The sequence below is a fragment of the Rhinolophus sinicus genome, chromosome 8, assembly GCF_057876585.1.
Source record: "Rhinolophus sinicus isolate RSI-liver-muscle chromosome 8, RSI-T2T, whole genome shotgun sequence".
Classification (NCBI taxonomy): domain Eukaryota; kingdom Metazoa; phylum Chordata; class Mammalia; order Chiroptera; family Rhinolophidae; genus Rhinolophus; species Rhinolophus sinicus.
The window spans coordinates 4563999-4578957 of record NC_142508.1 but is presented as its reverse complement, the minus strand read 5'-3'; the positions used below and the strand labels follow the sequence as shown (position 1 = coordinate 4578957).

Here is a 14959-nt window from a genome sequence, read left to right as displayed (position 1 = left end):
CCCCCAGTCCAACCAAGCGCCGCCCCGATTGGCGGGACACGAGCGGGCTCCCGTCCAATCACAGAGCCCGCCGGGCGCGGAGGCGCTGAGCCAGCCCCACGCAGTGGCGCCCGCGGGACTCCGCCGGGCCGGGCCGGCGGCGCGTGCGCGCGCGGCCGCCGAGGGAAGAGGCTGCCGAGTGGAAGCTCCGCGCCGGCTCTTTGTTCTTATGCTGAAGACTCGGCGCCTCTCAGGAAGTGGACGAGGGGCCTCTGGAGCCCGAAGCCCGGGCGGCGGGCGGGAGGCGGGCAGGGTGGGGTGGCGGGAACGGGCCGGAGGGCGGGACGGCGCGCTCGCGGAGCTTGGCGGGAACCGCCGCCGCGGAGTTCCCGGGCCGGAGGGGCGGGGCGGGGCCGAAAGCCAAGTTTGAACCAGTTCAAAACTCGGGGGTGGTAACGGTTTCAACTGCCGCGCTCTTTTCCCCGCGCGCGGAGCGGAGGACCGGGCTGGCCGGCGGGCGCGCGTGAAGCGCCGGAACACGGGCCGGCGGGACGCGCTCCGGAGCCCCCGGCTCGTCTCGGGAGAGGAGCCGCGACCCTCGCGCGCGCCGGTGGGCCCGACGCGCCACGACCGCTGCCGAGCTGAGCGCCCTCCCCGTTACGTTTGTCCGCTGCTGCTCCTTCGGCCGGTCTCCGACCCCCCGGCCGGCTGGTCGAGCCCGCAGTGCCCATCTCCTTAGAAACCTGGACAAGAGCGACGTTACAGTTACTTGCAGTTCCTCAGTCAAAGCGCCTTGTTCGGACCCTTGCAGTGTTTGTAGTTCCAAGCACGTCTGAACGTTAAAAATCATTTATGCAGAAAATGCGGTTCACCGGCCTCATGCTCGCAACCCGGAAAGTGTTAGAACGATTGCAGCAGTTTTCAATTACTTAAAAGTGATCGGGGGTAAACCTTTCTCAACCCAGAGGAATTAGGAATATGCTGTTTAGGGTACAATCGCCCCTTTTGCTTAATCTGGCAATGAAGTTAAGGTTGTTCCGAATTTTTTTTTTTTTTTAATGGGAGGCAGCTGCAGGGCTAAAATACCACTCACCCATGTAAAGTGGGATCCCATATTGCGAGTTCAGACTGGGGAAAAAATGGTCAACTATGAATTGTTGAGTGAAAAGCCTTAAAAAATCGTGTTTTTTATGTTTTTAACTACACTTTCAAATGACTAAGATTTTTAATAAACCAATGCTTAATATGATTTAACCCATAATTTTCCCACCTTTCCTAAATCACCATCCCATTCCTCATATACCGAGGGTGCCAAAAAAAATGTATACACATGACTTGTGTTTATCTTTTGTTATCAGTATATATTATTACAATTTTAATAGTTTTTCCCTTTTTTGCAATATGTATATATATATATTTTTTGGCACCCTTTGTATATTCCAAACATTCAATGTTGAAAGTATATGTGGAGGGGAGCCAAAACAGGAAAAACAATCATGTGCCCAGATAAAAGCACAATTACAAATAAATGATAAGAATGCAAAAGTAGATTATGCAGCTGAGATGTGACTATAATGTAAGGAATAGTTCCATCTGTCATGCACCTAAGTCACCAATACATGCATAGTCCTTGGTAAAAGCCACCTAGACCAGTAATTGACAGATTTTTTGTTGTTGTTACCGTTGACATACCAGTATGTACAACATAGTGATTAGACATTTATATAACTTACAAAGGACAATTGTGTTTCTTACCAGTAATTTAAACCTCAAAAGTTAACTACTTATCCCTAAGTTGCTTCTCAAACTTCTGATCTTATTTATTCTTTATATGAAATATTAAAACAATGTGGGCATTTTTAAAAGAAAACTCAAGGAAATGACATTAGCAGAAATCAGAAAGTAAAACAACATACAAATGAATTAACTGTGTGAAACATGAATTGCTAAGGCATTTAGAATCAAGGAATGATGTTGGATCCAAGTATTCCCGAAAAAAAGTCTCAAAAAAGGAAATTTTAGCTAGACCCTGAAGAAAGCATAAGATCTAGACTGAGGGGGCAGTTAGGGCACTTGAGATGGTGATAAACATCTATACAGAGTGATTGTATGGAATATAAGTACAGCTGAGCGTTCCAATTGGGAGTGAAAGCATAGAGAGCTAAGTGGGGCTATAGTAAATACAATATTTGTAGCATACTTATTTAGGTTAATATAATGTGAAGGCTGAGTTGCAGCAGGAAGTAGAGATGCCAGTGGATCACAAAATTGTCTTAATTCAGTGATGACATTAGCCAGTTCAGCGAGAAATTTTAGGTCACAGTGACGGCAGGAAAAAGGCATAATTTGAAAATACTGCAAAAGAACTTCATTACATGTGGAGGGCATACGAGATCTTGCAACTCTTATTTTGTATATTGACAAATACAGGAAAGATGGGAAGGAAGAGTACAGTTGACCCTTGAACAACCTGGGGGTTAGGGGCACCGACACCCCTACCCCCATGCAGTCAAAATCCAAATACAATTTTTGACTCCCCAAAAACTTAACCACAAATAGCCTACTATTGACCAGAAGCGTTACTGATAACAAACAGTTGATTAACATATTTGTATGTTATATGCATTAAAAATTGTATTCCTACAATAATCTAGAGAAAAGAAAATGTTATTAAGGAAGTCGAAAGATTCATATGCAAGTTTTTTCAAATCGTTCCAAAAAATTTTCCAATATATTTATTGAAAAAAGCATATGAGTGGACCCACACTGTTCAAACCTTGTTTTTCACGGATCCATTGTATTTTGTTTTCAATACTAAGAAAACTCATCTGAAGATTTCCAAGCAGGAAAGGCAAGAAAATGTGTGTGAGTGTGTGTGCACACACACTTGCTCAAATGCTAGTTACTAACGAGGTCTAGATGAGGCAGAAAGCCAGGCTAAATCCAAAGGTGGATGTGAAGGGCGCGAGTTCCAAAGCTTTTTCCGTTTCTGTGTAAAGATGCTCAGATTACATTTATAACACTACTGACTATAATAGACAGAATGACCTACCAGTATTCACTATCACAATCATGGGATAAAACCAAAAATGGACGGTTAAACTCTGAAATCAGGAGTTTATGCCCTGTTGTACCCGAAGGGCTCAGCGCTGCTTGTACACAATATATCCTCAGGGTTTTCCTGGGGGAACAGGAGCAGGTCAAATGCAAAGTTCAGATAGTCAGCATCTCAAAACTTCCCTTTCAACCCCATGAATGGGATTTGTTTACTTCTCACACATTCATTTATCCCCTCCCATTCAACGTGTATTTATGGAGCAGTTACTAAGTGGAAGACACTATTCTAGGAGCTAGAAATACAATGTGAGTGAAACAAAACTTCCTGGTGGAGCTGAGTTTTTAGCGGAGAGAAACAAAATTATATAGCATATGGGACAGTGATAAATAAAATGGAGAAAAACAGCATGGAAGGAGGGAAGTGTTGAGTGCAAATGCTGCGATCTTGAAATAGCTTGGTCAGGGAGGGCCTCACTGAGACAGTGACATTTGAAGGAAAACCTGAAGGGGGTGAAGGAGTGTTCCAGGCAGAGGGGATGATGACAAGTGCCTGGGGCCTGACACGGGAGCCTGCCTGGTATGTTGTAGGAACGGGCAGGGAAAGTGGGCTGGGGCCTAAGGCTGAGAGCTGAGGGGGCCCAGGCAGATCTAGGGCCTTGTGGGCCATTGCTAGGGCTTTACTTAAGTGAGAGGACTTCAAACGGAAAGGGGATCTGATCTGGTTTCTAGCTGCCTTGTTGAGAGTATCCTGAAATGGAGCAGGAGCCAATCAGAAGACAGTTACAAGTCTGCTGTCATCATCCAGGCGAGAAACGACTGGCTAGCAACCAAACTGGTAACAGTGGAGCTGGTGGGAATGAGTCAGCTTCTGGCTATATTTCTGAAGGGATAGGAAATAAGATTTGCCGACAAATTGGATATAAGATGCAAAAAACAAGCTTGTGGACGAGCCAGTGAGTCACAATTGATTGGAGTCTGCAGAGCCAATGAGCAGGAGGGGTAATGGGGATGGAGGTCTGGAGATGAGAGTCTAGTTTGAGACATAGTACGTTTGAGATGCCTGTTTTCAACAAAGTAGAGCTGTCAAGTACGTGGTAAGTTCCTGTTGGAAGGAAAACTTTGCCTCTACCAGTTTTGGTCCTAGTTATTAGGGCCTGCAAATCCATTGACAGCACGAGGAAACTTTATTATGATTGAAGGAATGCTCTACCCAGAGGAACTCCCCAAACAGCTAGAGGTAAAGGTTTATATACCAGCTAAATAAAAGGCAGGGGGTAGAAGAGGCTTCAACGGGCGGGAGGTTCTGATGAGGCTTATTTAAAGGATTTTTTTTTTTTTAATGTCCCCGTGCCCAAGGTCAGTCACCTCCTTGACTGGAGACTTGGGACAGGTTAAGTAGCTGACTTAAATCTCTGCTTTCGTCACATACGGGAAGTTCAGACATACTCTTTCAGTCGCTGTTGTGGCTCAGATGTGTCCACCTTGAAGGAATCTTTGCACCACTTCCGGTATAAAAAAATCCCTTCGTGATATGTGTCTAGAGTTAGGAGAGAAGCTGGGACCAGTTTGGGAATCATCCACATATAAGTGGCATTTGAGACAAAGGAATGAGTATAGCCAGAAAAGAAATGCAACATGAAAAGGTGTGGAGATGCAGAGAAACCAATGAAGACAGAGAGGGACAAGTGGCAAGAGTAGGAAAGCTGGCATCCTGGAAGCCAAGAGAAGAAACTGTTTCAAGGAGGAGACAGTAACCATTGCACAACCTGTGCTAACAGGTCCAGCAAAGTGTCTGAGACTCGACCCATGGATTTAGCAATATAAAGGTCACTGCTGACCTCAATAAGACACTTTCCGTGGACTGGTTAGAGTGGATTCCACAGTTAATTAGAGATTGGAGACAGCAATTATAGACAACTCTCTCAAGGATTTTCCTAAAAAGGACAGAAAATATAACTGGAAGAATAAATGGGATCAAGAGAAAGATCCTAAGAGCTTTAAAAGAAATAGCACATCATGTTGGTGTTCTGGTGACACATCCAGTGGAGGCGGGAAAATTGATGCTTCAGGAAAGAATATTGCCAGAGCAACATCCTAGAGTGTGTTAGAGGGGATAGAGTCCACACCTTGAACAGGTGAAAGGAGATGGGGCCTAGCGCTTGAGTGGAGGGTGTGGCCTTTGCTAGGAGTGTGAACAGGAGACAGGGTGGTATACATGGACATTAATGCAGGTACGTGGGTAGATTTGATAGAAGTTTACATCTGATTGAAACAGACACCCATTGGTCCAGACTGAGACTAGGTGGTGTCTGAGTATGCAGTTTGTTAGGGTGAAAGAAATGTTCAGACCATTACATTTTGACATTGCCTTTCTGTCAACTCTCCCTTCTTGGTCTTAGAAGAATTTCTCAGTCCTAACAGAGATAGAAAACTGATGGTTTGGGTTTTAGGCATGTGCAGTACAGAACAAAGTGAAACATTTTTTAAGTTTTTGGAGGACAAATGAAGAGCCATTAGAATATAAAATCTGGGTAAGAAGTTTGAGTACATAAAACTTACACTGCAGGCTGGAAAACACTCTGGGCCAGGGAATATGTGGCATGTAGAAAAATTTTAATGAAAAAACTGTAACAATTTTTATGTTACATATTTGTATGTCATGTAACATAAATACGTCACGATTTAAATTAGCCCAGGCCTTTTCAGAATAAGGTTGTCAAACTCTGGAAAGCCAAAGGGAGATGTGGTGGGCAGCCACTAAAATGCTCCCAATTATTACCACCCCTTGATATTCACACCCTTGTGTAATTCTCTCCCACTGAGTGGGGCCTGAACCTGGTGATTTGCTTCTAACTAATAGAATATGGCCACCAGAGTAATGGGATATCACTTCTGAAATAGTCCCTACTCCCTACCTACCTATATTTATTTCTCTTTCTCTGTGTCCATCTCTCTCTCTTTCTCTCTCTCTCTCTCTCTCTCTCTCTCTCTCTCTCTCTCTCTCTCTCTCTCTCATTTTTCCTCTGGATAAAACAAGTTGTCATATCAGTTTTTTCTCTTACGCTTCTACCACCGTAAATTCTGGCCATATTGTACTACTCACTTTGCCAAACACAAATTCAGCTAAATTGATCAAGATGCTACCATTTTACTTTAAGACTTTTAAAAGAGAAGTTTGATCAAGTCAAATGCATACATTAAAACAGATTTACACAATTAGATAATCTAGAAATTACCTGGGAGTTTTAAAGGAATTCAAGTATGGAACTGAGGAATGCTTGGCCAAAGTATGGTTACAAATGACACCTGGGCAGAATATCATTTTACAAATATGACCATTGTCCTATGAAGGACTGCTGAGGATTTGAGGAAGCTGAGAACTGATGAATCTGACCGTAATTATGGGCTATGACAATCGAGAGGATCAATGAAGACTAACATACATTGTATTAAAGAGAACACAGTTTCAGCAAGTGATAAGAGTTAGAAAGGAAAAAATAAAACTGAGTACATGATTGTATCCAAACTAATCTTCAATTGAAGTATTAGAATTAATGAGCACGGTTAACAAGGTCACTAGATATAAGGCTAGTTTATAAAAATCAATTTCTATATACCAGCAATAAACAAAGAGGAAATTGAACTTTTAAAGTGAAACCATTTACCTTTTGAAAAACATCAAATACCTAAGTAAGAAACATGATGAAAAATGGACAAGACCCATATGCTGCATAGTATAAAATAATACTGAGGAAAACTAAGAAAAGTTTTAAGTAAACAGAGGGAATATTTTTATCATTTAGATAGTGCCACTCAACATCCCAGCAGGGTTCATGGGTGCATGTATGTGTGCATGCGTGTGTGTGCGTGTGTAAACTGACAGGTTGATTCTAAAATATATGCAAAATACAAAAGGCCAAGAAGAGCCAAGACAGTCTTGAAGAAGAAGAATGAGGCTGGGAGACTGCGCTATCCGATAGCAAAACCTAGCTCGTTAAAGCTGTAGTAATTAAGACAGTGATAGAGGCACAAAGGTGGACAAATAGACCAGTGGGGAACAGCGCGGAGACCTGAAACAGATCCTCACCTACATAGCTACCTGACTGACATCAGAGGTGACCTGGCAGTGGAGTGGGGAGAGGACCGCATTCTCAATAATTGGCACTGCATGTACTTATGGAGGAAGAAACTCTTGGCCTCTAACCTCACACCAGGTTGATTACTGATCTAAATGTGAAAGAAAACATCACTGTAATCTTGGAGTAGGCAAAAAGTGCTAAAACAGGACACAGGCACTCACCATAAAGAAAAAAAATTAAACTTAACTTCTATTCATCAAAAGACACCATTAAGATATTGAAAAGGCAGACCAAAGAATAGAAGAAATCTACAGTACATATATCTGACCACAGACTTGTCATAAGATTGAGCAAAGAACTCCTACAAAACAACTTGAAAAAGAAGCTAAAATATCAGAAAATGGAAGAAAAAAAAACCACCTTAAACTGGCACCCCAAAAGAGTAAATATACAAATGTCCAATAAACACATAAAAAGGTACTTAATTTCACTAGTCATCAGAGAACTACAAATATAACCGTAATGTTATACCACTATATCCTTACCAGAATGATTAAAATGAAACAACACAAAACAAAAAAAAATAATACAAAAGATATCAACTGTTGGCAAGGATGTGGAGCAACCAAAATTTTTATGCACTATTAAGAGGAGTATAAATTGGTACAACCACTTGGGAAAAAGGAAAGAGATAGTTTCTACTGAACTTGAATGAATACTGAATACTCCATAACCTAGCAATTCTACTCACAGCTATAGATCTAGCACGTATGTATGTACATTTATCAAAAGACATGTACAAGAATGTTTGTAAGGACACTATACCTTCCTAATAGCCACTAACTGGAAAAAAAAAAAAAAAAGGCAACAGTAGAGTGAATACATTGAGGCAAATTTAAATATGGAATATCCTACAATAATGCAAATAAACAGTTTGCTATGACATACAACATTACAAGTGAATCTAATATGAATGAAAGAAGTCAGAAAGAAAGAATATGTATCATGATTTTGTTTATTGAAAGTTCCCTAACAAGCAGAACTTACCTATGATGTTAGAAGGCAGAAGAGTCAGTTATCCTGGGTGAGGGCAGTGACTGGCAACAGCAGGAGGCCCATTGTTGGGGTGCCAGTCGTGTTCCATTCCTCCGTCTGGGTGCCAGGGAAACAGGTACATGCCCTGTGTCAAAACTTATTCAAGCCATTTCTATATATACGTTATAGTTCGATAGTAAGTTTGGGAGAAAAGACAAAAAAAAGATCAGGGAGTAGAGATGAACCCACAAAGAAGACTGAAGCGGGGTGAGGAATGAAGGAGGGAAACAGAATGTCCTGTCCAGCAAGCCACTTGAAAAGAGTTTATTAAGAAGGAAGAGGTATATCCAGAATATATAACGAACAGTAAAAAGACAAATATCCCGTTAAAAATGGGTGAACAAGGCATGTTCTCTTTTATCGACCACCTAAGAGGCACGTTGTAAGAAGCAACAACCTCTTCCTCTCAGCCATTGCCCAGGAGCCCCAAAGCAGTGACCACGCGTGAGTGCATCTCACGTGGGCCAGGCTGGTGTCCAGACGGGCAATGCCTGCTGGGAGCTCTCCTGCCTGGAACATGGCATCCAGCCCGATGGCCAGATGCCAAGTGACAAGACCACTGAGGCAGGAGATGAGTCTTTCAACACCTTCTTCAGTGAGCAAGGTGCTGGCAAGCACGTGCCCGGGGCAGTGTTTGTAGACCTGGAACCCACGGTCATTGATGAAGTTCACACTGGCGCCTACGGCCAGCTCTTCCGCCCCGAGCAGCTCATCACAGGCAAGGAAGATGCTGCCAGTAACTACGCCCGCGGACACTACACCATTGGCAAGGAGATCACTGACCTTGTCTTGGACTGAATTTGAACACTGGCTGACCAGTGCACAGGTCTTCAGGGCTTCCTGGTTTTCCACAGCTTTGGTGGGGGAGCTGGTTCTGGGTTCACCTTCCTGCAGATGGAATGTCTCTGTCGATTACGGCAAGAAGTCCAAGCTGGAGTTCTCCATTTACCCAGCTCCCAGGTTTCTACAGCTGTGGTCGAGCCCTCCAACTCCATCCTCGGCACCCACCCCACCCCGGAGCACTCTGATTGTGCCTTCACGGTCCACAATGATGCCATCTACGACATCTGTGGTGGAAAGCTCAGGTTTCTGTACTTTGTCGTACACAACCCAAACGTAGGATAGGCTGAGTGACCAACCTATACTAACCTGAACGGGCTGACATGTCACCTTGTGTCCTCCATCACTGCTGCCCTCAGATTTGATGCAGCCCCCAATGTGGACCTGACCAAATTCCAGACCAACCTGGGGCCCTATCCCCGCATCCACCTCTGCCTGGGCACAGGTGCGTGCCCCTGTCATCTCTGCTGAGAAAGCCCACCAGGAGCAGCTCTGTGCAGCAGAGATCACCCATGCGTGCTTTGAGCCAGCCCACCGGATGGGTAAATGGGACCCTCGCCACAGTAAATACATGGCTTACTGTCTGTTGTACCGTGGTGACGTGGTTCCCGAAGACGTCAATGCCACCATTGCCACCATCAAGACCAAGAGTAATGGCCAGAGTGTGGACTGGTGCCCCGCTGGCTTCAAAGTTGGCATTAATTCCCAGCCTCCCGCTAGGTATGTGCTGGAGACCTGTCCAAAGCACAGCGAGCTGTGTGCACGCCGAGCAACACCACAGCTGGTGCTGAGGCCTGGGCGCGCCTGGACCCCGAGTCTGACCTGACGATGCCAGGCGTGCCTTTGTTCACGGGTACGTGGGTGAGGGCATGGAGGATGGAGAGGTTTCCGAGGCCCATGAGGACATGGCTGCCCTTGAGAAGGATTATAGGGAAGTTGGTGTGGAGCCTGTGGAAGGAGACAGTGAGGAAGGAGGAGAGGGACACTGAAGTTAATATGTCACAAGGTGCTGCTTGGACAGGGAAGCTTATTCTGTATTAAACATTGAGAAGCTGTGGTCTGATCAGTTAATTTGCATGTAGCTCTGTATACTGTCACATACAATCACTGGCCTATGCTTTAAAACAGGAAGCTTTGTTATAGACCCAACCTGTGCACTTCTCTGATGGGTTCGAATAAAGTATTCCCTGTCAAAAAAAAAAAAAAATGGGTAAAAGATCTGAATAGACATTTCTCCAAAGTAGGTAAGTAAATGGCTAATAAGCACATGAAAGATGCTTAACTCTATTGTCATTAAGGAAATGCAAATCAAAACCACAATGAAATACTACTTCCCACCCACTAGGATGGCTACAATCAGACTGAGTGTTAGAAGGATACAGAGAAATTGGAACCCTCATGCATTGCAGGTGAAGTTTAAAATGGAAAACAGTCTGACGGCTCTGCAAAATGTTAAACAGAAGAGTCATCATATGAGCCAGCAATTGCACTCCTAGGAATATACCCAAGAGAAATAAAAATATATGTCTATGCAAAAACTTGTACATGAATATTCACAGCAATGTGAGGGTTCAGAAAGATGCACCCCAAGATGTGCCTCTGTGATATGCAGATTGTTTTGAGCTAAAGGCAAATTTAGAGACAGGCTCAAGAGAAACTTCTGCCCCTCCCTTAACTACCTAGAAGAATTTGAATTGAGGGTCTTGCCCGTAATGGGAGATTATCATAGATAACCTCTTTGACCAAATTCCTAAACATCTGCTCTGATCATCCTGCAATGACCCTTTGATGCCCCAAGGCACCTTACCTCTTCCCTAGCTCAGGAAAGTCATATATACCCATATTCCCTTTCTGTCTTTGAACCTCTCATGTATGTGGGGTCTCTGACTCTCTCGTGCATGCGGAGTTCTCATACATACATATGGAATTAAATTTGATTATTTTCTCTTATTACTCTGTCTCGTGTATTTGATAACTAAAGCATCCAGAAGAAGCTTGGAGGTAGAGGAAAGTTTTTTACAACCCCCCAGACGCAAGATTCATAATAGCCAAAAAGTAAAAACAACCCAAATGTCCATCAACTGATGAATGGATAAACAAAACGTGATGTATCAGCACAGCAAAATATTGTTCAACAATAAATAAGAATAAAGTACTGATACGTGATACAACATGGATGAACCTTAAAAACATTACGGTAAGGGAAAGAAGCTAGACACAAAAGGCCACATACTGTATGGTGCCATTTACAAGAAATGTCTAAACTGTACAAATCTATAGAGACAGAAGGTAGATTAGCCATTGCCGGGGGCTACAGGGTAGGGAGAGAGGGGAGGAAGGAAGAGTGACCCCTAAAATTTCAAGGTCTTTTTGGGGATGATGAAAACGCTCTAAAATTAGGTTGTGGTGATGATTGTACAACTCTATAAATACACTAAAAACCACTGAATTATACAGTTTAAAAAGGTGAGCTTTATGGTATATAAATTATCTCTCCAAGTTTTTTTTGTTTTGTTTTTTAAAGAAAGAAGGGGTGATCACTCAGGGGAGCAAAGAACTGGTTTGGACATTCCTCCCACCAAAAGATCCTACTTCCAGAGAAATGATACTTGCTCATAGGAAAGGTCAGACAACTTATTGAGGGATAAAATAAGTCCTTTTTACATGAAAAAAGAAGATCCTTGAGTCATCAGTCAAAGCCTAAGGAAAGGCACCTAGGAAGTCAGTCGCTTGAAAATAAAGTCTCAGGGCTCAAAACAACAAAAAACATTATTGTCCTGGTATCCAACTTAAAACAAAAAAACTCCGAGGCGTCCACAAAAGGAAATACTACAAGCATTTCTTATCATTGCACCTAAAAGGACTAAGAAATGGGGATTGGGGCGGGAAAAGAGAAAAGAGTCTGCTAAATACAGACAACAAACCGGTACTCTTTAGGCTGAGAACGCAAAGGCTAAGAAGTGAGGGTCCAAATTCTCTGACAACACATACGATCTGGATGAAGTGAGTCCAGGTTTTCCCACGGAACCCCAGGATGTTTCCATTAAGAAGCACTTTTTGCATTCTCTGCAATGCAGATTGAAAACAATTAAGAATTATTTCCTTTGGTGTGTAAGCTTAAAACACTCATTACCTAAAAACAACAGTCGAATTAGGTAAACATGAAGCAGTTTAAAATATTTGCGTAAATGCTTAAAAGCCTGAGCCATCCAGGACCGTTCATGTTGTCATTCAAATGACATTACCTAAGGCTTGCTTTGGTCCATGCCCTGCTTGTAACCAGATCAGGAATATAGATGGGGGGAGGGAGGAAAGGGACCCAGAGAAAGATTCCTTAAGAAAGCAGGAGGAAAGCCAGGAAAAGAGAGAAGGAAGGTTGGGAGGCATGGCCCGTTCCATTGGCCTCTGGAGTCATTATTAGCTAGGATCTCAAAAGCAGTGTGTCACCAGGACCCTGAAATCAGGACCAGGCTCAATGGGGTTTCTGACAGAGGAATCCCTGAGTTACTGGATGGGGCAGGGGAGCTTTGGGATAAGAACTCTCTGGATAATAGAGTCTGCCAACAACAAGATCCTGAATCTGATTTCCCCCCACTCTTGTATGTCCTCAGTGGATTTGAACTACAAGGTTCTCTATGCTACCTTGTGTCTTCCTGCACCAGGGGACGAGCAGGCGTCCCACACTCAATGCTGGTATTGTGGCCTCTGCTGGCGCAGGACATCAGGCCGGCCAGTAAGGAAGGTAATTCCTCTATTCTTCTGCAGCTATTGACCTGTCGCTTTGCAATTAGTGTTCTAGTGACTGTTGATGAAAGGTATTTCCTACCATTAAAAGAAGAGCAGTTCTGATTCAATATTTTTAATATAAGAAACGTTTCCAACTGCAGAAATTCATTCCTAACTTGAGGAGAAAATATTTTCCCACTGATGAAATGTATCAAACTGGTGTATAATCTTTTGGGAAGAAAACAGCAGCAGTGATAAAACTTCAGTTGGGAACCATATGTTTTAAAAAAGCAGTCACTTTAAACTAAGGCCAATATATCAATGATATAGCTGATGGCTCTTGCATTGTCACACATATCTCACCTGTGAAATTTTTGCAAAAAAAAAAAAAAAAAAAATCACTGAACTTAGAACATTGCACTGGAATTGCATTGACCTTGTAAGTTACTTTTTGAATACAATACTTTCATACAAAGGTTATGCTAGGATAATCTTAAAAGACTGAGCAATTGCTCAATAGTTTACATCTCATAAATGCAAAAGGAAATAGAGTGTAACAGTCAGTGCACACTGGCAAAACCTTCTCAGTAGAAAGACACTCATTTTGCCCATAATTTTAATGTTTTTCATACCTTACGTTATTTTATAAGCCCAATCTCCTTTTAAAGAAGGCTGGGTTCTAGCAGAAAATGAGGAGATTATTAAATTTTTTCTAAGGTATTAAGTCACTTCGACTTTCAGACTGTAATAATTATGTGTGTTTTAATAACACTTTGAAGGATACACTCTGATTCTGTTTATTTTAGGTAACTGTTTGTGTGTACCAAATGCCCAAACTAGCACTGCTCTGAAGTGTAAACCGCTTCTATTCTACCCAACAAACTTATAACATTTTTCTCCCTCTCTCTCTCTTCTTTGTTTTTTTTTTTTTCTTTTTTTCCTTTTTGGTATTTTTTTCAATAACATTCTTGTTTTTAATGAGCTGTCCTTTTTTTTTTTTTTTTCAGATTATAAAAGAAATGAAAGTTGCCCATAGCCCATCTTCCAAAGGGAACTATTTTGGTGTATTTGCTTTCAGTCTTGAAAAGCAACTTTTCGATTTAATTGTAAAACATTTTTCTCATAAAAGGAATACATGCTCATTCAGGAAATCTATCAAACGTTCTTGTTAGACTTGCATATTTCAAGATATGATGTTAGTGAAATGCAAGGATCTGAGGAAACAAGACTCATATGTGTTGGGAGTATTAAGTGACAAAATATTGTAGGAAGGCAGTTTGGCAGCAATTGTCTTTACTGAATATGTGTGTACTCCGTGACCTACAGATGCCGTTTCTAGGAATTCTTCTTACAGAAATTCTTGTTCATGCACATAAAATTAAGAATGGTCACTAAAACATTTACTAATATAGAAATAATTAGGAACTGGCTTAATATCCATTATTGGGGTATAATTAAATGAATTATGGTACAGTATATTATAAATGTATATTTGTAGATTATAAATACTATGCGGCTATTAAAATAAGATTAAATAAAATTACAGTTTTGAATTAAAAATGTGAGGAAAACCTACCTATACTGATATTTTTAAATCTCCCAAGATGCAGTATAAAATGAGAAAAGTAAATCATTAAATACTATGGGTAGTATGATCCCATTTGTGTAAATACAAGAGAGCTGTCTGCATATGCACTTCTATACAAAGAACAATGCATGGAAAGGTACTGGAAGAATGTGCACAGAACTGTGTCACGTCTGGGACAGGAGTACAGGGGACGACATTGAGAGGGGCGTCCTACTCAACTCCATGTAATTACAGCTGCCAGACTCTTTGCAATAAGAACATATTCACGTAGGACTCATATCATTTTAAAAAACAAAAGTGTACACTGCACTTCTCCATTCATCGTTAGAGACCACGATATTTTAAAATACCCCTTCTTAGGTTATGAAATAAATATATGACTGCATTCAGATAATGCAAAAAAAGCATAAGAAAATAAAAATCACCAGAGAGTCTTTTACTTTTTTCTATTCATACATATGTGTGTATATCTATATATACATTATTTTAAAATAAAATTGTGATCATAGTGTGTATATTTTATAGCCTGATTAACTGTTTAATATTTTATCACGAGCATGTCATGCAATTAGAATTTCAAAACACGGTTTTTAAA

At 41.8% G+C, this 14959-nt stretch overlaps 1 pseudogene; it reads left to right on the top strand.

The window, feature by feature from the left end:
• The first annotated feature begins 8672 nt into the window (after positions 1 to 8672).
• LOC109451264 (tubulin alpha-1B chain-like) lies at positions 8673 to 10061 on the top strand (annotated as a pseudogene).
• The last annotated feature ends 4898 nt before the right edge of the window (positions 10062 to 14959 follow it).